The sequence below is a fragment of the Neofelis nebulosa genome, chromosome 2 (assembly GCF_028018385.1).
Source record: "Neofelis nebulosa isolate mNeoNeb1 chromosome 2, mNeoNeb1.pri, whole genome shotgun sequence".
Taxonomy (NCBI): Eukaryota; Metazoa; Chordata; class Mammalia; order Carnivora; family Felidae; genus Neofelis; species Neofelis nebulosa.
This window is the reverse complement of record NC_080783.1, coordinates 27,553,373-27,577,802: the sequence shown is the minus strand read 5'-3', so window position 1 is coordinate 27,577,802 and position 24,430 is coordinate 27,553,373. Positions and strand designations below refer to the sequence as shown.

Sequence of the window (24,430 nt, the reverse complement as noted above, 5' to 3'; positions counted from 1 at the left end):
CTTGTGCTCTCTCTCCTTCTCTCCCTCTCAAAATAAATAAATAAACCTTAAAAAAATGTAAAAAACATTATACTCAGTGCCTTCCTACACTAACTCCATCAGTAAATTAGGTCAGTCTATAAAATATTCACAGGACAATCAGGGTTTATCATCCTTTTGTAAGGTTTTCCTTATTCTGAAACTGTTTTTCCTTTGAAACTCATCAGTGGAGAAAGGGAGTGTCCCAGGAACACAATGGTGAACTTCTGAACTGAAATCTGCTCTGATTTGAGAAATAATAAATAAAGAAGTAAATAAATAAATAAATAAATAAATAAATAAATAATTTTGTCTTCTTTGCTTCAGGATGTATTATGTTAGATCTCCCTTGTTTGCAGGGGATGGGTTCCCTCACTCCCAGTGGATGCCCGAAAGTGGATAGCACCAAACCCTATATATATTATGTGTTTTTCCTATACTTATACACCTATGTTAAAGTTTAATTTATAAATTAGGCACAGAAGAGATTAAAATAATAACCAATAATAATATAGAGTGATCATAACTATGTACTGTAATAAAACTTACGTGAATGTGGTCTTTCTCTCTCTCAAGATATCTTATTGTGCTGTGCTCACCCTTCTTCTTGGGCCAATGTGAGACAATAAAATGCCAATGTGGTGAGATGAAGTGAGGGGAATGATGTAGGCATAGCACGGATCATCAGGCTACTATTGACCTTCTGACATATTGTCAGATCATCTGCTTCTAAACTGTGGTTGACCTGGGGTAACTGAGGCCCTGGATAAAGGGAGACTACTGTATTTCCAGTCGGTGCATGGTGATATGAAACAAGTGCTCGTGTTAACTGGAAGTTTCATTTTTAAGAACCAGAAAATAAACTGGATAAGAGAATGCTCATCCAGAATGGGCATCAGTGCTGACTGAATGCGGAGAAACGAGATTTACTCAGAGGTTTTTGGTATTCAAAAAAAAAAAAAAATCGCTCAGTGTCCTCAGGATTCTCAAATTCTGTCCCAGTGTCCCTTGTCAGGAATCATCAGAATTAAGGAAAAGAAGTGACAAGATGAGGGTCTGCCCCTTCTTTCATCTGATTCATTTATTTATCCTCATTTTATCATAGTGTTCCAAAAGGGGAAAGATGGTCACTCGTGAGAACAAGGTTTTGATATTATAGGCTCAGTAATGATACTGCTGATGATGATTATAGTACAAAAATAATAATTCAAATGATTATATTGTTACTAACTTTAAGGACCATAATGCACATGTAGTTAATGGATTTACCTGCTATTTCCATTTCATCTCTCCTTTCCCTCCTGGATGATGCATCACAGTACTGTTTCCACCAGACCCAAGCTCAAAATTGAAATCGGGTAAGTGGTGGTTCCTTTGAATATTTTCTGAAATTGAAATCTAATTACTTCTAGAGTGCTACTTCTGAGTTACCATGTTTTACCCGGGCAAGGTTTTATTCACATTATCAGTCCAATGTTAAGAGGAGAAAACAACTTTACCACGGGGATAATTTTTCCTTGTATTTCCTGTCAGTCACTCTCTCTTCTTCTCCGAGTTTCCTGACCGTGTGGTGTGGATGTGGACCAACCACTGTTGACTGGATATCTACCATCTATTCTTCCTTCTCTTGGAAAATCCAAATTGTGCTCAAGTGTTCAGCCTTCTCCATGTGCTCTGTGATTCTCAGGGGAGGCAACCCCAGCCCCAGCTCAGAAGCGGTTATGAATTCTAAACCAATTGTGTTAATCCTGCCTGCCCATCCAATTAAGGAATTCAGCTTTAAGCCAGACAGATCAAGACATCCTCCTGACGACTGATATCAGATGAGAGTTGACATATGACCTAAACTGGCTTCCCCATACTAAAGAAAAGCCAGTTGTTACATGTTGGAGTCAAAGCTTTCTCTTTGTCCTGCTGGGTTACTTTAGCTATCTGGAAACGTCATGGGTAGGTTTGCAGTACTTAAAAAGTCCAGAAACAACTTCATTTTAGTAAAGCCAATTCATGGGGGAAGGCAGAGCCAAGGAAATTGCAGAGAAGCCAGAATCCTATTTTGACCATACTTGGAGACTGTCCTCTCTTTGAACTTCCTAGTATGTGAAATACTAAATATCTTTATAGTTTAAGCTAATTTGAGATGGAGTTTCCATTACAAGTAGCCCAAAGCATCGTAACGGAGGCAGGGAAGAACTCACTGTACCTGGAGCTCCTGAGAAGGCCCTCCTGGACTTAATCCAATTACATTTTTCCGAACTCCACACTTGGTGGCTGAGATTTGGGCATATGACCAGGTCTGTCCCATCAGGGTGGAAGAGCTTCAGATCTGCAAATGGAAAATTTGGAGGAACTGAACTTTCTTTTGATTCCCCAGTGGATAAGAATGAGACCGGATATAGCTCTGGTATCTACACTAAACCAGTGAGCTTCCTTTTCCCTTATGCCATTTTAGATTGAATTTTCTGTGCCTTACAACTGAAAGCATCCTACATGAGAGTTAAGCCTCTAAAAAAATACTAGTGTGGGTATATTTCTATTGGAGTTTTCATTTTTTTGTGCATGATCTACATTCGACGACTACAATTATTTTTCAAAAGGATTTGTGGGTTTGAAAGGGCCAGAAACCCACTCATTTAACGTTTATTTTTGAGACAGAGAGAGATAGAGCATGAATGGGGGAGGGTCAGAGAGAGAGGGAGACACAGAATCTGAAACAGGCTCCAGGCTCTGAGCCGTCAGCACAGAGCCCGACGCAGGGCTCGAACCCACGAACTGCGAGATCGTGACCTGAGCTGAAGTCGGACGCTTAGCCGACTGAGCCACCCAGGCGCCCCCAGAAACCCACTCATTAAAAAATAATAATAATAAATATTCAACTGGGAAATTAAGCCAATGTGAAGACAACATATCTTTTCCTTTAAAAATTTTATAGTCGGTGGAGAACCTGTATTAGAGTTCCTCCCTTTATGCAATTCATGCACAGAGAATGGCAGATTGGTCAGCTGCCGTTTTCCAAGAGGCCATGAGACAAGCTGCAGAACATAAGAGATCATCTTCATTAAAACTGCCGTGGTGTGTTTTCACTTGTCTCAGGCCAGGCACGAACACTCCATGTTCCACATCAGGAAAATAACGCAAGTTGATGCCTACACCACTTTTACCTGCGTAATAACACAACTCGTACTTTAAACACATAGTTAAACACTAACATTAGTGCCAGAGTTTTCAATGTGGTCCTGCTGAGAAGTTATTCACATTGCTATGGCTCAGGAAAATTTGGGGGCTTATTCTTGTTTTGAAACCCTGCTATAGCATTCGACATATTCTTTCGACGATTGTCCGTGACAGCAAATCTCCTATTAAGTGTGGAAGCAGCTTGTGCATCAGCACCAGTGATGTAGCAGGGCGAATTAGGTGAGGGATTCAACCAGCAAGGCAGCTTTTGATCAAAACAATGAAGTGAGGTTATGAAAAACCCAGGCATGCAAGCAAGTGCAGAATATTTTTTTCTCTGATTTCAGCGGGACCATGAAAAATACCTGCTACCATCTTCAGAAAAACGGAAAAATGTTCAACGAGTCAACCAAAATTTTCCTAGAATACTAGTCCACTATGAGAATGTATTCCCCTGATTAGAAGAGCATTTTCCTCTTTTAGAATGTTCTCTGAGCATGCAAACATCTCTGGGTGGGACAGATGGAGGATAAGCTGCTGGTCTGATACTTAATCAAAAATAGTACAAATATGGTGGGGTAGGGGCCCCTGGGTGGCTCAGTCGGCTAAGCATCAGACTCCTGGTTTTGGTTTCAGTCACGGTCTGATGGCTTCATGGGATCGAGCTCCACATCAGGCTCTGCACTGGCAGTGTGGAACCTGCTTAGGATTCTCTCTCTCCCTCTCCCTGCCCCTACCCCACTCACACTGTCTCTGTCTCTCTCAAAATAAATAAACTTAAAAAAAAAACAACATGGTGGGGAAAGTGGGAACTGGAAGAGATAGTGTTAAATCCATGGTTATTGAAAGGGGCAGAGAGGATGTTGATTTGAAACAACAATCTGTGTCTCCTGTGAAGTTCTGCCTAGGCCTTACCTATGGGATAGGGAAAGAATGGGTACTGTGTGATGTTCTCATATCACAAAAGGCCCCGGCAGGTATTGGGGAAGAGATACTGCCCCAGGTCCTATGAATGATAGAATTTATTGCATCTCACTTTCAGTAATTCAAAAGCTTCACCCACCCATTACCTTCTCACACTCTGAAAGACTTTGACTTCTTTGTGTTGGTGAAGACAGTTGGACCTCGATGATTTCACACACCCCAGGTAGCTTTAGCCTTCATTCTCAGGGACACTGCTCACTTTCCATGGCATGAAGAGAACAAAAAGTGACTTTTTTTCTTTAATAGATAAAGAACTGTAAGTACCTTTTTCATTTCTCCCAGTATTTTTATTTCAAAGTTTTGCCATGTCTGTTTCTGAAAGGAATGGAGATGACTTAGAGATTAAAATGGACAGGGAAAGAGCCATTTGCATCTAAAACAAACCAGATCCCATTTCAAGCTAACAAAATGCACTTTAGTTGAGTAGACCTAAAGCACTTTGCGACAGTGAAGTAACTATCTCCAAGTTCTCTGGCATCTACTGCAAATAGGGGAAGCATAATGGTCTGCATAGCTTTTATTTTCTGGCAATTTCAAGTGGGTCCATTCATCTCTAGATATAAATTTTTGCTTAGACTGAAACCTCAGGTTATATTTATCATGGAGACCCTTGTTTATAAACGGAGGGGAGGGACTTTGTGCTGGAAAATGTACAGCCAGGAGAAGGTGGCTTGATGGGAACAAGGGGATGGTTTCCTTCATCAAATAAAACCAACTCTGCTGAGAGTTACAGGACATGTAAACTTGGAAAAACATAGAGCAGCTACTACAATTCAATAATAAAAAGATAAATAACTGAAATAAAATAGGTAAAAGGATCTGAATAGATATTTCTCCAAAGAAGATATGAAAAGATATTCAACACTAGTAGCCATCAGGGAAATGCAAACCCAAACCCCCATGAGATAACACTTCATACTCACTTGGGTGGCTCTAAAACAAACAAACAAACAAAGAAACAAACAAACAAAAAACATAAGTGTTAGAGAGGACGTGGAGAAATTGGAACCCTCATACACTGCTGGTAGGAGCATAAATGGTATAGCTGCTCTGGAAAACAGTCTGGAAGTTTCTCAAATAGTTAAATGTTATATATTTACCCAAGAGAAATGAAAGCATATGTTCATATACAAACTTGTTTATAGTTTGTATACAAAAACTTGTTTATAGTTTGTATACTTATACAGCCTAAGATGGAAACAACACAAATGTCCACCAACTGATCAACAGACAGGCAGAATGTGATATATTCATATAGTGGAATACTATTCAACAATAAAAAGAAGTAAAGTACATGCCACAACATGGGTCAGCCTCGAAAGCATAATGCTGAGCAAAGAAGCCAGCCATAGGAATTGCATACTGTACGGTTCCATTAGTAGAAAATTTCCAGAATAGACAAAGCTACAAAGATAGGAAGTAAGTTGGTGGTTGCCTAGGGATAGGGTGAATGATTGGGTTGAATGTGAATTATATCTTAAAACATTTCAAAAACATAGAGGACGGCTTCAGGGTGTCGGGCTCACAATGTCACAGACAAAATAATCTTAGAATTTTTAAGCCTTTTTTTTTCTCTTGTTAAATTTCTTGCTCTACAATAAAATTTTATATTTGATGCTTTAACCAGAAAGTTGATAAAAAGATAATTTTTCTGAACTAAAGGATGTGCAGGACGTATAAGTGGTTTCCACAAAGTCCTATGCAATCAGTAACAGATGTGCAAACAGAAGCCTGGTTTTCTGACTTCAACCTAGGACTTGGTCTCTTAGCAACACAGCCCTTCAAATTGCTGGTTTCGAATACTCAAGCCCAGAAAATGGAATTGTATTAAACAGCGAGGAAATATGGTCACAGGGACGCAACTTCTATTTTATTCATTATTTAAGCTTATTTTATTAAAATTAATTGCCTATTTTATTCGATGAAAATAAAAATGTACAGATTTTGACCACAGACCTTTAGAAAATACAGTACAAACATGTCGGAGTTAATTCAAGCCAAAGTTAAAAGGGATCATTTCTCACCTCCAATTGTGATTTTTGAAAAGAGTGTCTCATTCTTCCTTGAAAGAGTGGTTTCTTAGAGAGAAGGTGCAATCCGTGGTTGAGGTCAATTTTTTCCCCTCTCACTCACTGATCTTCGAATTGTATTTGGTGCTCAGTGTATTAGTGAGATGAAAAATACTGGTGAAAACTAGGAGTATAGAAAGAACAGAGTGTTCTAAGACAGACTAGGAGGGGCTGAAAGTTAAAGAGGTCTTTTTGGCGACCCATTGAAACTCTTATTTCAGTTGGCTCTGTCCTATTTAATAGCTCAAATCAAATGAATTCTTAATGCCATCTATGCCCTTCAGATGAAATGGAAAACTGTCTGTTTGAAAGGAATGCAGAAACACAAGCAGTTTCCTAAAAGTTCCCTGTGTCTGGTGTGCTGTACCATTCATTAACTGCTTATTTTTCTTGTTCCTGTTAACATTTCTGTCATTTTACCTTCCCTTAAAGGCTTGGAGCTGTTTTAGACTTTTGGTCTCTCTGGTATCTACATGAGTTTCCTCTACAGAATAGGGACTCACAAATGTCTTAGTTGAAGGTGCTGATCTTCGTTTTGGTGACCTTTTTTTTTTTAATTTTCCTGCTTTCATGTTGTCGGCACCTAAAAATCCCACCTTTTCCAGACCCACATCTTTGTCTTCCTTATGCCTCTTCACCAAATGAATTACATTTCTAGGAATGGGGACTCACGTCCAGTCTGGGACCATGGTTAGGGTTTCATTAAAATGAACCTAAGAGAAGTACAGAGGTCGCCCTGTGGTTATAGAGCTGGAATGCTCTGACTGATGACAGGTAACCAATAGGAGGGGCAGTCACTAAGGTTTCAGAAGAAAATGCTGCACTTCAAATTATATTTGCTTACATGTTGTTTCAATTGGTTATGTCTTTGTTGGATGCTCACTTCACGGTTTGGCTGATCGACAATGTCAAATAGTGTTGGCCTCTGGCGACTGGAATGAAAAGGAAGCTATGTGCAGCCTCTTCCCAACCCCAAATCTCTACCATTTGGTAAGGAGGTAAAATTTGGCTAAACATAAATATTGATTAGCAAGCAAAGAGAAGAAGGGGCCAATAACTGAGCCAGAGTAGAAATCAAGGCATGCCATTGGCAGGCAGTAAAGCCTCTCCCGGCTCCTATCTTTGGACAAAATTAGCATCTTGTGGTAAAATAGTTGGCTATATATACCTCTGTTCTTGAATCACCTTTTCAAAAAACTTGATTCTTGTCTTTCTTGCTTTCATGGTGTCTGTGCTTTTTAGGTATTTACGGTTTCACTTCAGTTTTGGAAGTAGAGTATAAAAAGCGTAAAAACAGGTATTATGTGAGGTCCCATACAGTGACAAACTGCTTTAAAAAACTTTAAAAAACTTTTTAAAAAAACTCTTTAAAAAACTGCTACGCCCGTTTAAACCTCACGTAGATGCTCTAATCAATGTTTTGAGTTATTTTCACTTGTTACTACTAACTTAAATATCCTTCACCTGCCAGGCTGCCAAACTGTGTCACTTCCCCCTTCAAAACCTGGTTTTGAATTCATATCCCTTATCTTTTCAGTTACTCAAAATTAAAAAGAAAACATTTGGGTTATGCTTGACTCCTCTTCTTTACTATTCCACATGTAACCCACCTGTCAGCTTTTTCTTCAGTGCATCTCCGTAACCCTATCCCTTCTCCTTAGGTCCGCGACTTGCACGCTGGACTAAGCGCGCCATCATCTGTTGCCTGGGTTTACGACAATAAATAGTCTCATGGAAGGCCCTCGGCATCTCCTTTTCTTCCACGGTCTACTTTCAACAAAGGAGTCGGTATGATCCTTTTATAACAAGTTATGTTATGTTACTTTTCTGCTAAAACTCTGGCACCGTGTTTCCATCAATTAAAGTAAAAGCTGAAGTCTTTATTTTAGCCTAAAAGTCCCTATGATCTGACAGTTATCTCACTGGCTTCCTTCCCTGTTATTCTTCTGTTTGTTTTTTACTTTGAAACACTTAGATGGAGCAAGCCAGCAGGCTCTCACGTTAGAGGTTTTTCTTTAGTTATACCCTCTGCCTGATGTGTTCTTCTCCAGATACCTTCCTGACTAGCAATTTCCTAACCTTCAAGTTTCCTCAAAGGGCTCTTGTGGATCATCCCATTCCATACTACAAACCTTCCAATTCACTGCCTGCTCCAGTGTGACTAGTCACCATTACTCTACTTTTCCTTTTGACGACCCGTAGAAACTGCCTCCCTCGAACATATTCTAAATTAGTTTTTACTGTAGTCTGTCTCCATCCACTAGAGTTAAGCTCCATAGGGACATAAACTTTTGCTGTGTTACTTGATGATTTCCTTGTCCACTGAACTGCACTTGGCACATGATAATTTACTCAACAAATGTATCTCTTTATGTTAAGACAGTGAGTCACTGAAATGGAGATTTGAGTTGCGATGGCTCATTTTACTCCATTTTGTTGGAATATGTGTTTGTCATGGAACCACACAGAGACCAGGATGTTGGGTAGTTGACATGTTTATCATCCCCAGTATCTCAGCTTAAATGGAATGTCTAATAGAGGTTCACTTATGAACCACTGGGTTTTTAAATAAAAATATCTAACTCATGACAACCGTTTGTCATTCACTTTACCAAATCCTGATGCAAAACAAGAGCGATGGATAAGTCAGCTCCATGATTCATCTGTATTTTTTCCTTATCTGCTGATCTGTCCCTTTCACTCTTCAATCTCTTCCTATTCCATAAATCATTTCTTTTTTTGCAGTTCCCTGATTTCTTTCCTTTCTTTTCCCTCTAATTCAAACTTCAATAAAAATAATAAATATATAGCAAATAAGATAAATGTATCAGTGAAACAAATCAAAACAAAAAAGCCTTGATGCCATGGCTTAGATTTTATATGAAATATTGTTTTATGTTACCCTTTTTTGTATATATCCATAATGTAGGGATTTTTGATATCTCCATCAGTACGTTGTTGGTTTTATGTGTGTGTGCATATATGTGTGTGTGTTGGTAGGTGACATTTCATTTTCATACATATGTAATATATATATGGTTTTTGTTTTTTTTTTTTTTTTGGAAAGAGAGAAAATCTTAAGCAGTTTCCATGCTTAGCGAGGAGCCCAACACAGGCCTTGATCCCACTACCCTGGGACATGACCTGAGCCCAAATCAGGAGTCTGATACTTAACCAACTGAGCCACCCAGGTCCCTCTATACATATATATATATATTTTTAATTCCAGTATCATCTGTTATAGAAACTGGGAAAAATAAGGGAAAATATAAATAAGAAATTATGGTCACAAAAATCGCACCACTGAGAGGCAATCACTGGTTACATTATATTAGAGATCATCACTATTTACATATCTGTGTCTTAAAAATATGTTAGCTATTTCCTCCTTAATTAAAAAAAAAACCCAAATTGTAGTTTCAACTAGAGCTGTGTATTATCTTTGGGGATTTTATACATTTGGCATTCATTATATATGCATTATATAAAATGGTATCATTACTATCAAACAATATAGAAAAGAGCAAAGGAAACAGTTCCAAATCCATTAAGAGTAATAATTTTTAAATCACTAGAGCTTTTTTCAAACAAGTGTCTATACTGGAAATAGGATCAAGAGAAGTAAGTTTTTTTTTTTTTACTTTACATCATTTTCCCATTCTATTTTTGTTAAAAAGGAAGAAAGAAAATGTACTTGAATTTATCAAAAGAAAATTGAAATGAATATATGAAATTATTTTCACAGCAAGATATTTTAGGAACTAAAGTATCTAAGTTGATTTTTTTTTAAAGTGGCCTGTACTAACGTATTTCAACTTCCCATGTTAACTATTGAACTCCTACTATAAAACACTAAGGCAATTATTGTACTTACAATTTCTTCCATATCCCATTTTCTATAATTTCATGATTTTTATATTTCCAAAAAACTTAATATGGAGGTAGAGTCAGTATTCGCATCCATCCTTTACTGTAGTTTCTCCATAACGGACATGGTAGGCAGGATAATGGCTCCCAAAGATATCCACCCTATAATCCCCAGGACCTGTGAATACACTACCTTACATTGCAGAAAAGACATCGTAAATATGATTAAGTTAAGGAGCCTGCGATGGGAGATGATCCGGGATTATCTGGGTGGGTCCAATATCATCACAACATGATGTTTAATATAAAGAATCCTTAGAAGTAACGGGCGGGGGTGGGGGGGGTGGGCAGGCACGTGAGAGTCAGAAAGAGATTTGAAAATGCTGTTCTGCTGGATTTGAAGAGAGAAAATGGCTATGAGCCAAGGAGAGTAGGCAACTTCTAGTCTCTGGAAAAGGCAAGGAAACTGATTTTTTTCTAGAGTCTCTAGAAGTTTCACCCACTCTTGATTTTAGCCCAGGAAGGCTCATTTTGGACTTCTGACCCACAGAACTGGAAGATAAGGAACTTGTGCTGTTTTAAATTTACAAAGTTGGTGTTATTTATTATAGCAGCAATAGGAAACAAATATACCTGATTTTTTTGTTCTGATTTGTGTCTTTAATATTTGGGTTTGGTCCAATAGGCTTTCATGAGTGTTCAAGATGCTGTATTCCCTGAGTTCTTAAATGTTTGAGAATATACACCTCTTGTGTTTATGTCAAAAACATACCAGTGTATCTTGCTACTCAGATCCTTTTTTTTTTTTAATATTTACTTATTTTTGAGGGAGAGAATATGAGTATAGGAGGGGCAGAGAGAGAGGAGGACAGAGGAAGTGAAGCGGGCCCTGTGCTGACAGCAGCGAGCACTATGTGAGGCTCAAAGTCACAAACTGTGAGATCATGACATGAGATGAAGTTGGATGCTCCCTGTACTTAGATCTTTTTGTAAACATCACTCCACTCTCTTCTCATATTATGATTATTCCTAGAGAAGTTTTTTTCTCCTTTCTTCAAGACTAAGTTTTCCTGCCTTGATATTCTAAGATTCTTGAATTGTAGTAAACTTTACAAGTCTGCCTCTTGGTATTGATTATTTTCTGTCTATATTTTCACTCTGGAAAGTTTTTTGAGCTACAGAGTGCATGTTTATTTTGGGGAAAGCTTTCTCCCATATATCCTTGGTTTGTAATTCTACATGCTTCTATCTTAGGAAAACTCAGTTAGGTTAATGCTGAACTTTCTTTATCTTTTACATACATAATCTTTATAATTTATATTTTGCATATGTTCTTTACCTTACTGAGTTTTGAAATTTCTTCAATCCTGAATACTATCACCCTGACTACAATTTCACTCTAAAGTACTTCTTCCTGTGGCTTCTAATATGACTTTGCCTCTGGAGTGTTTTTGCTTTACATCCTTTCCTCCTCACTGTCATCTAGTTTGTTTTGTTTTGTTTTTTGTGTTTTTTTTGGTCTTCTAATCTTTCCTTTAAACCTCACTGTGCCTTTGTGGAGATTTTTCTAGATAATATTTCACTTGGGACTGACTATGGAGAATTATTTACCAGATGTCTTCCTCTTCTCCATTTAGTGAGTCTCTTGCAATTCATTGTTTTCACTTGCCTTTTGCTCAAGTTTCTTCAGAGATGTTTTCATTGATTCCACACATTTCTTTATACTATTGATTTTCTTTGAATGGGGAGACCTATTTGTGAGATGTGAGCTTGGGCAGTGGCAGCTTTTGTTTGGTTTTTGATTTTTAAGAGACCCTCTTTCACTGGAGGAACATGTTTCCTTTCAGTTTTCAACATTCTTACAGGGAATCAACTACTTGACATCTAAGGATGTCTAATCTAAATCTTGAAGTTAACAGCTTACAAATTGAGCAATCTTTGCCTGCCAATTAACAACAACATTATTCTTCTGGTTTTTAAGTCAAAAACCTTGGGTCGTCCATGATGCTTCTATTTCTCTTTCTCCCTCCAATCCAACCCACAGACAATCCTTACATTCAAAATATATCCAGGATCCATTCACTTATGTCTTGCTGTAGACTTCTCTCTGATCTCACCACTTGGAACTAGCAACCTTAATGTCTTTTCTGCAGACAGCCACAGAGCACTACAGGTAAGTAGGTTAGATCATGGTAATCCTTAACTCAAAACTCTCCAGTGTTGTCTGTATCATGCAGAATAGAAGCCGAAGTCCTCTTGTGATCCAGTTTCCCTCTTGATCTGGGCCCAGTCTTATCACTGATTCCCTACAACTCTCTTGCTCATTCTACTCCAACCACTGGCTTCCTCTCTGCTGTTCTAGAATACTAGGTAAGTTTGTACCCCATTCCTTGGCCTGCTGTTCCTTTGTCTAGAGTGCCTTCCCCAGGTCTCCACGTGATTTGCTACCTTTCCTATTTCAGGCTTGCCCAACTGCCATTTTCTCAAGTAGAACATCCCTGGACACTCTTAACTGAAATTTCAAACTTTCCTCCTGTGCCCGCCCCCCCCCCCCCAATCTTACTATCTATTTTCCCACTTTATTTTACCCTATAGCATTTATCATAATCTAAAATACCATATATTTGTTGAATAACTATATTTTCCCCATGAAACTAATATAACAGTATGCTAACTAAATGAAATTAAAATTTTAAACAAGAAAAAAGAGAGAGAAAATGCCATATATTTTTCACACTAATCTTGTGTGTTGCCAGTTTCCCCTGTAGAATATAAGGTTCATGTCATAGGGCTGGTCTAGGGTGAGGTAAAGAGATGCTCAGGGTCATGCTAGTGCAGGCATCCCAGCCCCAGCCTTGCTTTCTTAAAGGCAGAGATTTTTATCCATTTGTTGGTGGACACCTCCAATATGCCCACAGTGGTACCTGGCATCTAGCAAATGTTGGACAAATGTTTACTGGTTGAAAATCGCTCATATACTTAATAATTTCAGAAAACCCAACATATCCCAAATAGTATCTGCTGGTCAGTATTGGAGCTTAATAACAAGTTCACCTCCAGTGACCTATTTTAATTCTATTAAGTAGTTTCACATTAACAAGGTATAAAACACTTGATAGAACATTCAACCTCACCCATATAGGCATATTTTCACACCTGATTCAGAGATGGGGTTAGTGAGAAATAGTTCTTTATCCATGGGTAGGTATTTAAAATCCTCTCCCACATGCCAGAGGTTATAAAATGCACACCTGTATTGTGCACGTGTACATTTATTTGCATATTATACTTGCCTTAACATGCAAAATAAAATACATTGGCCTTAAAATACTTTGTATTTTGAACAGCTAAAGCTACTCTTGTTTTGATTCATTTTGGTTAGTTATTCCCTGCTATGGAGATCTAGTCTGAGGATCATCTTATATTCCTTTAGTTTTTTCACCGCATTGTAATTTATGTGAGAACAGAGTGGGGCAGAAGGAGAGAGCACAGCATTTATCGCAAAGCTACCACGCTATAAATGCCCTAATCCTATGCTGAGAACATTCGGCGACATTTATCGACCAGTTGAGTCAAGAAAATTCCATTAGAGCTGGATGGTAGAGAAAATTTCTAGGGATAAAACTTAGGTTATGCCTAGTATTCTAGTTGCAAAAAAGGCAAGCATCCATTATAGTTGAAATTCAAATTTGTAACATGTGGATTAGAAAATAGACTAAAATACTGAATTCTAATATCACAAAGAGTTATTTTCTAAAACGGTTTTCTGGGATTCAACATCAGGTGATTTTTCTTTCTTTTTTTCTTTCTTTATTTCTTTTCTTTTTTTTTTTTAAGCTTTTAATTAAACCTTAATTTGGTCATGACATTTTGAGAGATTTAGACAATTTTCAACCTTCCCACAGTGATTCGTCATTCTCCCCTTTTGACAGTGAGTTCTTCCCACACAGAGAATTTCAGCTGAACAAATATAATTAGTAGCAATATTGCATTCAATTCCATGTTTAAACACACGTACAAGAATTATTAATGATTTTGAAATAATTAAAGTAGTGGAAAGAAATTACTTTTCATTACGAAGCAGAGAACATCAAAACATTTCAGTCCAGTCTCTGGGAAAAGTGAAACAAGGAGAAAATGTGGGGAAGGAAAGAGAGTGGGGAAGAGGCAGAAAGAGAAAACTTATTCAGAGTTTTTAACCCTTGTGTAGAAATGTCTGTTGTAGGGATCCCATTTGCACTCTTTTCCCTTTTCCAACCTCATTCCTTTCAAGCATGTTTAGAACACTTTAGAAAGGGAAAAGCGTTTGTCACCCACCTATTGTCCAATCTATTTTTAAGTCTTTCTAGGTCAATGAGGTGAGAACAAAATACAGACATTTCTGATACTCTGAGCATTCTTCAAAGAACCATTCCTCCAGCTATCTGGTTTTCAGCTACTCCCGAGTTACAGGCATGGTATGGTAATATGTGCAGTGTCAATAGTGATCAATGAAATGCATAAAAAGGCAGAATTCGTAGATATTGTCAGATCAGTATTCACATTGCAAAATTTTAAAACAGCCGTAAAGGTATGAATATACTTTTATTATTTTCTTAACTAGGTACAAATATCAAGGGATATTTTTCCATAGAGAACATTATTCAAAATTAATCTTGCATTAATTTACTTATTTACTCAAGCAAATACTGGAGAAAAGAAATGCGGGAAGATAAATGTCATTTGAAATGTTTTTATGTCAAAATCAAACTTAAAAATATTGAAGTGGGGTTATCTGCTTCAGAAAGGTATATGCCTCGCTGGTTAATTTTCATACCGAAACGTGATGGTGTAATTTCCAAGTTTTGCTTGGGGGTTGAAAAGAACTAGAAAGAACATGGCTCCTACCTTTAAAATAAAAATCAATTCAGGCCAATTGCAAGTTCATGAATTTCTGTGACCCCACAAGAGAGCTGAGGAAGCAGAGCACCCAACTAACCCTAATTCTAGGGGGAGACAGGGACCTGTAGGGAGAGACTAGATGAAAAGGGATGCTTCTTACCCGGAGCCCCGCTGGTCAAGGGGTAAAAATAATTCAGCTAAAACTGGTGGTGAACTGGTGGAAGCTGAATGTGGCTGGCAAGACCTCGTGAGTGATGTGGGAAGGGGGTTCCATCACTCTTGCAAACCTTACTTTCTGCGCTTTCCACCTGAAGGGGCACAGTTCTGGGAATAAAGATGCCCCAGAATGAGAAGAAACACTACTTGGAATCTTCACCTTTATCTTCTTTATAAAGCAAAAGAATCTAAGTGGGAAGAAGGTGAAAAGAAAAACAAATAATAATATAACTGTAGCCCTTAAGGACTTAATGAAAACCCATTTCAGCTAAGAGACGGCAACAGAAATAAAGAAACCTAAAAATCCCTCTACGCTCTAGGGAAGTTTCTCAACTTTGACACTATTTGACACTCTGAGGCAGAGAAATCTTTGTTGGCGGAATGCTGTACCCTGGAATGCAAGATATTAAAAGCACTGCCCAGTTTTGGCAGACAAAAATGTCTTTAAAAAAATTTTTTTTAAATGTTTATTTTATCTTTGAGACAGAGAGACAGAGCACGAGCGGGGGAGGGAGAGGGGCAGGGAGAGAGAGACAGACAGACAGACAGAATCCCAAGCAGGCTCCAGGCTCTGAGCTGTCATCACAGAGCCCGATGCAGGGCTCGAACTCATCAACCGCAAGATCACGACCTGAGCCGAAGTCAGAGGCTCAACCAACTGAGCCACCCAGGTGCCCTGACAAAAATGTCTTTTGACATCCCCTAGCTACTCTCCAGCATTATGCTAATAAGTCTGGAGTATAAGTAATAATCGAATACTGTTCAAAAGCTGCAAAAGACGTATAGTCTCTGAGGCACAGAACAAGCAAAGAACTAAAACTGAGGGAAAAGCATCATTTGAGAAAAATCCTCCAGTAAATCAGCCCCCACCCTAAACACCAGGTGCCAGCAGAGAATTATGAAGCTTGTGCACCAAGGATAAGTACAGCGAAAATAAATGTGAATCACACTGCAACTAGACTAACAAGATCTCACGCTAAATGCCTACCAGAAAGAGCTCAGGCCCATTTCCAAACTAAGCATTTACCTCACTCCACTGTTCTACATGACATGGAAAATGCAAGAAAACCAATTTTTGCTAAGAGAAAATTAATCAACAACCAGACTCAATTAACACACAGGTATTAGAATTATCTGAAAAAGAATTTAAATAATTATGCTTTGCATGGTAAAGGTTCTAACAGAAATGGTGAATACCACGCAAGATAGGATGGGTAATTTGCAGAGAGATGGAACTACAGGAATGAGTCAGGTGGGAATGCTAGCAATGGAACATAGTAGAGAGGTGAAAGATGCCCTCAGTGGGCTCATCTGTAGAATCAGCAGAGCCACAGAACCGATGACCTTGAACATAGGTCAAAAGAAATAGCCCAGACCAAAATACAAAGATTAAAAAAAACTGCCCAAAACAGAACGAAATAGCCAAGAGCTATAAGAAAATACCAAATGTCCTCACATACACATATTAAATTCTGGAAGGAGACAAGAGATAGAACAGGGCAAAAGAAATATTTGAAGAAATGATAGGTACAAAGTGTTCAGAAATAGCAACAGATATGGAATCATAGATGTAAGAAACTCAGAGAACAATGGAATAAATACATACACACATATGCATCCTCAAAAACATGCCACATCAATATGCAAATTGCTGACAACAACAGACAAAGGGAAAATCCTTAATAGTTCAGGTAAAATAAGAAAATCCTCTTCTTGACGTTTGAATATTAACTGCTATTAAAGGTGTCTTAACAAACACGCTCAACATTTCCCAAATTAATATGAAACAAAAATCAATGTATATTAAAATCTATTGTAATCCTAAAAGCTGGATGTGAACAATCAGAAATTGAAATTTTAAAGTTTTTTTTTAATGTTTATTTATTTTTGAGAGACAGAGAGAGAGCGTGAGTAGGGGAGGAGCAGAGAGAGGTAGACACAGAATCAGAAGCAGGGTCCAGGCTCCCAGCTGCCCGCACAGAGCCCGATGCAGGGTCTCAAACTCACGAACTGTGAGATCATGACCTGAGCTGAAGTCGGACACTCAACCACTGAGCCACCCAGGCGCCCCAGAAATTAAAATTTTAAAAAAGAAAACCATTCATAGGGATGCCAAAAATATGAAATACTTAGCGATAAATCTGACAAAACGTGTACAAGTCGTGTAGAATGCCTGAATACTTAAAATTAGAAACCATTGGTGAGATAAATTAGAGAAAACCAAAATAAATGGAAAGATATACCTTGCTCATGGGTTGTGCAACTAAATATGTTCTAAATGTCTATTTTATTCAAATTGATCTGTGGAATCAGTGCAGTCCGAACCAGAACTTTACGAAGTTTTTGGATAAATTGACACAATGGTTCCAAAATCTGTATGCAAATTCAATGGATCCAGAAGAACCAAAATAATTTTGAGAAAGAACTAAATTGGAGGACTAATAATTCCTGATTTCAAAAGCTACTGTAAGCAAGACCGTACGGTACTCGCATGAAGATAGATCAACGGAACAGAACAGAGAGTCTAAAGGTAGAGCATAGTCTATAAAAAGAAAAATATTTGAGACCTTGGGTCTCAAAGTGCAAGATTGCTTAGATACAACTCCAAATGTAGGGTCTATAAAAGAAATACATGGATAAATTGGACTTAACCAAAATTAAAACTGACTTATTTCAAAAGAAAAAGTTAAACATTGTTAGCTTAACTTGATTGCAGGGAAGGAAGAAAGGAAGAATCAGAAAAAAGAGCACGATGCCAATCTAGCTTCTCCTTCCCTTCCTGAAAGGCAAGGAAGGGCATCCATTCCAGTGACATTGGGAACTAAACCAGTTTTCACCAGCTTGTGTCCTTATATCCTCATACTCTCATAAAAGCCAATTTAAACTCAAAAGTCTTGCTGAGGAGGTTAGTTTTACCCAGGCCTTAGGAGCATCAGATCTTTCTGTCCGTGTTTTTTCATTTTTGTTTTTTCCTGACAGCTGTCACCAACAGAGTAAAGTCAATATCGGGAGTCAGAAGCCTGAATCCATGAAGGATATATTCAGAAGTAGTACAGATCCCCAAAACAAGCTTAAGATAACATTCAGGTGGAAAGGTGCCCAAAATGGCCCTCAACATATTTCATGGAAAGAGCCTCAGGTTAACATTTGCCTGTTTATATTCTGAGGAATAAGGCCATACAAAAATTTCATAACAACTACTAGGAAAGGTTCCACTGTAGTGAACCAAGCTCACACAGGATAGCTCTTTCAAGGGCAATGATCAAGTAACTTGATATTGCATGATTTTGTTCTATGTCTCAATCAAGATCATATTTCTCTACTCCTGCTAACTTTCTTATTTGTCTAATGTTTTATTGATGCTATTTCTTCTTGGGAAAAAATACAAAGAGAAGACGATGTTTTTGCTGCCTACTTTGAAAAGTAAAGCTCTGTATCCATTATCATTCTATTCACACTAAAAACAATTAAAAAAGCAAGCCATGTATAAGATTTGTGCATTCAATTCAATTTTATGACAATAATATTGTGAGATTCACTCCAATTTGTTTTGACTTTGTTTTTCCTTTAAAATAGTTTTTAACATTTTAACATTTTAAACAGAATTATTATTATAGAAAATTATTATAGAAAAATAGCAGCAAAATTATTATAGAATTATTTTTATAGAAAAAAATAGCTGAAAAATTAAACCAAAACATTAGTCTACTATATTGCCAGAATGCTTAAACAGATAATGACCTTTAACACCTGTACCTCAATTACAGGTAGTTTATAGATCTAAACGAAAGGGCCAGCATTGTAAAGCACTTAAATAATGTAAGGGAATATCTCCATGATATCCCTCTTCCCTCTAGAGAAGGGAAGAATTTGTTAAGCAAGACACACAAAAACACCAATCATAACGTCCAAAATTCATATTTATAAACTTCTTTTCATCAAAAGACATTTTAATAGTTTCCTTAAAAGTTAGGCATACACTGGGACACCTGAGTGGCTCAGTCAATTGAGCGTCTGACTTCGGCTCAGGTCATGATCTCACGGTTTGTGGGTTCGAGCCCTGTGCCGAGCTCTGTGCTGACAGTTCAGAGCCTGGAGCCTGCCTCGGATTCTGTGTCTCCCTCTCTCTCTGCCCCTCCCCTGCTTGCTCTCTGTCTCTCTCTGTCTCTCTCTCTCTCTCAAAAATAAATAAACATTAAAAAAAAATAAAAATAAAAAGTTAGGCATACACTTACACGACCCAGCAATTCCAATTCAAAGGGTTTATTGTAGAGAATTGGAAACATTTTCACACACGTGTGCATGAATGCTCATAGGATCATTATTTGCAATGATCAGTACAGGCATTCCTCAGAGATATTGTGGGTTTGGTTCCAGGCCACTGCAACAAAGCAAATACAGCAATAATGTAAGTCAAACAAATTTTTTGGCTTCCCAGTACATATGAAAGTTATGTTTACACTATAGTGTAGTTTATTAAGTGTGCAATAATATTATGCTAAAAAGACAGTGTACATGCCTTAATTTAAAAATACTTGGGGCGCCCACGTGGCTCAGTTGGTCAAGCATTGGACTCTTGATTCCGGTTCAGGTCATGATCTCATGGTTGTGAGATGGAACCTTGAGTTGGGCTCTGCACTGGGTGTGGAGCCTGCTTGAGATTCTCTCTCTCCCTCTTCCTCTGCCCCTCTCCTGCTTGTGTGCTTCCTCTCTCTCTCTCTCAAAATAAATACATTAAATTAAATTTAAATTTAAAAAATAAAAATACTTTATTGCTAATAAATGCTAACAATCATCTGAGCTCTCAGTAGGTCATAATCACTGATCACAGACCACCATAACAAATGTAATAATGGAAGTTCGAAATATTGCAAAAGTTACCGAAGTGTGATAGAGTCACAAAGTGAACACATGGTGTTAGAGAAATGGCATCAATAGACTTGTTCAATGCAAGGTCACCACAAGCCTTCAATTTGTAAACAAACAAACAAACAAACAAAAAAACGCACTATCTGCAAAGCACACTCAAGTGAAGCACAATAAAACGAGGAATGCCTGTAGTTGGAAACAACATAAATGTCCTTCAACGAGTGCCTACATCAACACGCTGTGATACATCTATACTGTAGAATATTACTAAGCAATTACAAAAAGGATGAATTATTGATACAACATTGATGAATCTCAAATGCATTAAATTGAATGAAAGAAACCAGTCTCCAGAAAGTTATATACAAGATGATTTCATTTATATGGCATTCTGAAAAAGGCAAAAATAGACAAATAGAAAACAGATCAGTTGTTACCATTGGCCAAAGATGGGAAAAGGGTCTGAATACAAAAGGCAGCACAAGGAAATTCTTTGGGATGTCAGAATTGTTTTGCACTGTGGCAGTTACAAAAATTGTGCATGTTTAAAACTCATAAAACTGTATGCCAAAAACATGAATTCTGATGACTGCAGTTTTTTTAAATTAAAAATAAATTTAAAATACAATATTAAGGAGATATGCAAAAGATCCTATAAGGATGTGCCTAGAATCTAGAAAATAAAAAGAAACTAACAGAGGAGAAAAACAATACAAAATGTGTAAAAGAGTTGAAGAGTTACATCACAAAATTAAAATAAAGAAACAAATGGACAGTAAAGGAAATTATATATGTATATTCATTAACAACCAGACAAACAGAATCATAATAAGACATTGCTCACATAACAAATGGTTAAAAGTCACTTTAACAAGTGTTTGTGAAAATAAGAAGCAACAGAACCCTTACATAATGAAAAATGGAGGGAAATTATTTCAATCGCTTTGTGGACAGTTTAGAATTAATAACATTGAAAAGATATCTGCCCATCAGTTCTAATACTACTAATATATGTGCCCAAGGAGACACGTCCGGAAAAGTTTATTATAACCCCAAACTGGAAATAACCCTCGTATCATGAATTCATTTTACTACACTATGGCTTTCTAATGTTTTCAACTAGGATTCCATGTAAGTGATACATGTTGGGGATATTGTATCAATGCTCACTCCTACTCTTAGATTGATTCAGCAAAGGCGAATCAGATGTGGGAGAGTTTTCTGGTCACTTCTTCGAAAGTTTAGCTTCCAGTCCAAAAGACAGCCACAAGAAGAATTGGACAGCATGATGTTTTTGGACTCTGTCATATCAGGCTATCATGCCTGGGACTGCTGCAGCCTTTCTACAGTCAGCCTGAGGAAAAAGTTAAGTATGTTAAGTTAATGTTAGTTAAGTTACATTAAAGATAGGAGAGCCTAGGGAAAGACAGAACCAGAGTCCCTGATGCCTACATTAGTCCATTTTTATCAATGAACTCCTGAGTCCAACTTACCTCTACACTTACTTCTTTAGCCACATTGGGTCAGAGTTTCTGTTACTTAAAAAGAAACTATCCAAAATGGTACAATAGACAGACCTATAAATGCCAGTTTTGTCTCTGTGCATAATGTCCATCTAGACAATAACTTGTTACTATGTAACTATGCTACTGTGATCAAAACACCAGGGTAAGCTCTTTTGGACAGATCTCTCCACTTCCCATACAATGATATAATGTGTTTAAAAGCACCCTGGTGGATTTCTCATACTATTTCTAACCGTAACAAGAAATTATGAAAGTCTTATTATTGTCACTCTTAAAGACCTACATCACAGGACTTCTTAGCAATGCTATCCTATGTGGCCATGCTTTAAATATGTCTTGCCTTTTATTTTCTAAAGAGGAAAATTTTAAATTTCTAAAAATAAAATTTTATGCAAATAATCAAGGTTTTACTAGAGAAAAGATTACAAATTATATACAGTCAAAAAATCATCCATTTATGATCAGGTTTAGCATTTTGTTTAAAAACTTCCAAAAACTTTAAGAACCTATGAACACATACTTTTATTAAAAAAAAAATGACACTAATTAATGCACATTGTTCTGGGATCCGCCTTTTAAACTTACCATTATATTAAGAGAATCTTTTCCAACCACATTATGATTCATCTGTCTGATTTATTTAGAACTATGTTAAAAATGTCTGGATGATTTCAACTAGCATTTATTGTAGAAAAATTAAGTTACTGATCTAAAAACAAAAGGACTCTCAATTTACACTAGGCACCTCAAAATTAGCATTGAGGGAGAAGACTTCAATTAGAATAACAGGCTATTTATTAGAACTATTTAAAGAAAATGGCTCTAAAAATATTGTCCATTATTCAAACTAGAAAGTCATGAGCCGTGCTCTGGTTTCACCTTTATAATTAATTTAAAACATTATTATTCTTTTTCATTCTGTAAGTTCTTGGCCAGGAGACACAAAATGATAATTTTTCTTATGAATGTAATATGATATTAGTTTTGCCTTTATTCCTTTTTCTCTCATGTAATAGTGAAAACCTACTTAATGAGCTCTGCCATTAAGGGCTGCCAAAAAGTATCGGTAATCTCACTAGCTTGACATCAGATCTATAAAAATTAATCTATTTAGAGTGTGACTATGGAGACAGGCAGATAGTGCCTTACGATACTACCAAAGATCATCTAAATGCTGCTCTCCTGTGCTTGGAAAAGCCCTAGAGGTTAGTGGGCTAAGAAGACAACCATGAAAATATCTATATACACTGCAACAGTCTGACTTGTAGTTTGTTTGCCCAGAAAGTTCTTACACTCTAAGCTGCAGTCCCCAGTTTGTGGCCCACTAATGTCATCAGTCTGCAAGACACCTTTGTTTTATTTCTTTTTTCCTTTTATTTCCAGTTTTCAATCCCATCCAACCCCAACCACCATAAGTAGCACAGAATAAGATGTCTGAGTTTGGGATATAATTATTCTTAATGTGACCTACTGTTTCCACACTTTTCTGCAGGCGAGCTACATGGTCTACCCTTCCACCGGAACCTAGTTCTTCCACTATCCAATGTCCAAATGCTTTGTGCTATTTTTACTATATGTACACTTGATTACACATACACTTGATTAATAATCTTTTGACTACCGCCATAGCTTGCCTCTGAAAACAGACTGTCGTCTGTGACTCCCCCTCTTCTTTGTTCTGATTTTGCACTACTCACCCTCTCACCCCAGAGATACTCGGTGTCCTTCTCTACCACAGGGCTCTATAAAAGAGTGGCCTTTGAAAGCTTTCCCTTCTCTGAGTATCATTACCATAATCTGGATTTTCTCTGCCCTTTCTCTTCCAGCAAAAATGTGACGTCTCTCTGTAGTCTTTTACCCCTTCTGGAGAAATTGCAAAATAACGTTATAAGTTATCCATGCTGACATCTTAAAGACCTTCAGTGTCTGCTGACTGTCTTGGCTGCTTTGAAGTGGATGAGCACCGTTATCCAAGACTGGTTGGGGTGCTCAGTATCGGTGGTGAGCACTGAGCCTTATCTGTGGCCACCACATGGGGGCGCCTTTTTCGTTTCAATGGAGAGATCCCACCCACGCCACATCTTCGTCTCAGACTGAACCTAAGCCACAATACACACACTGTGTACCAGGGAGTCCTTGCAACCTTGTTGGACAGATGTTTGGCCCATTTCTATAACACCAATTGTAATGCATAAAGAACAGCGTTTCTGTGCAACAACAAAATAACAAATACTATTGAGGGCTCACTGTGTCTCAGGGATTTTACCTGTATACTCTCTATACAAACACCCTACAAGGTAGGTGACATTATATCCATTTTAAAGATGAAACATTGAATCTAAGATTAGGGGAAAACTAGTGAAATATGAATAAAGTGTAGTTTAAAGTTTTATTCCAATGTTAATTTCCTAGTTTTGATAGATCTACCATGATTTTATAAGATATTAACTTAGGGAAAGATGGGCAAAAGATACAAAGGAATTTTGCACTGTTTTCTAACACTTCTGTAAATCTAATAAAATTACTTCCAAATTAAACGTATTTTTTTGAATTTTCTTTTTTGAGAGAGAGAGCGTGCACGTGTGTGCTCACCCGCAGGAGAGAGAAAGAGGGAGAGAGAGCATCTTAAGCAGGCTCCGTGCCCAGCACAGACCCCAGGGCTCAATCTCACAACCATGAGATCATAACCTTAGCCAAATCAAGAGTTGGAGGCTTAACCAACCGAGCCACTCAGTTGCCCCTGAAATTGAAAGTATTTTTAAATGATGTTAAGGAGTTTGTTCAAGGTCAGTGTTCCACTATAACTTGAAATACAGTAATAGAAATATG

General features: G+C 37.5%; 1 long non-coding RNA gene across 1 annotated transcript; it reads left to right on the top strand.

The window, feature by feature from the left end:
• Positions 1 to 1,323: 1,323 nt before the first annotated feature.
• Positions 1,324 to 24,022, top strand: LOC131499170 (uncharacterized). The gene is made up of 3 exons (XR_009255753.1): positions 1,324 to 1,376; positions 7,904 to 8,030; positions 23,428 to 24,022. It is a non-coding gene; the product is annotated as an uncharacterized LOC131499170 (long non-coding RNA).
• Positions 24,023 to 24,430: the final 408 nt, after the last annotated feature.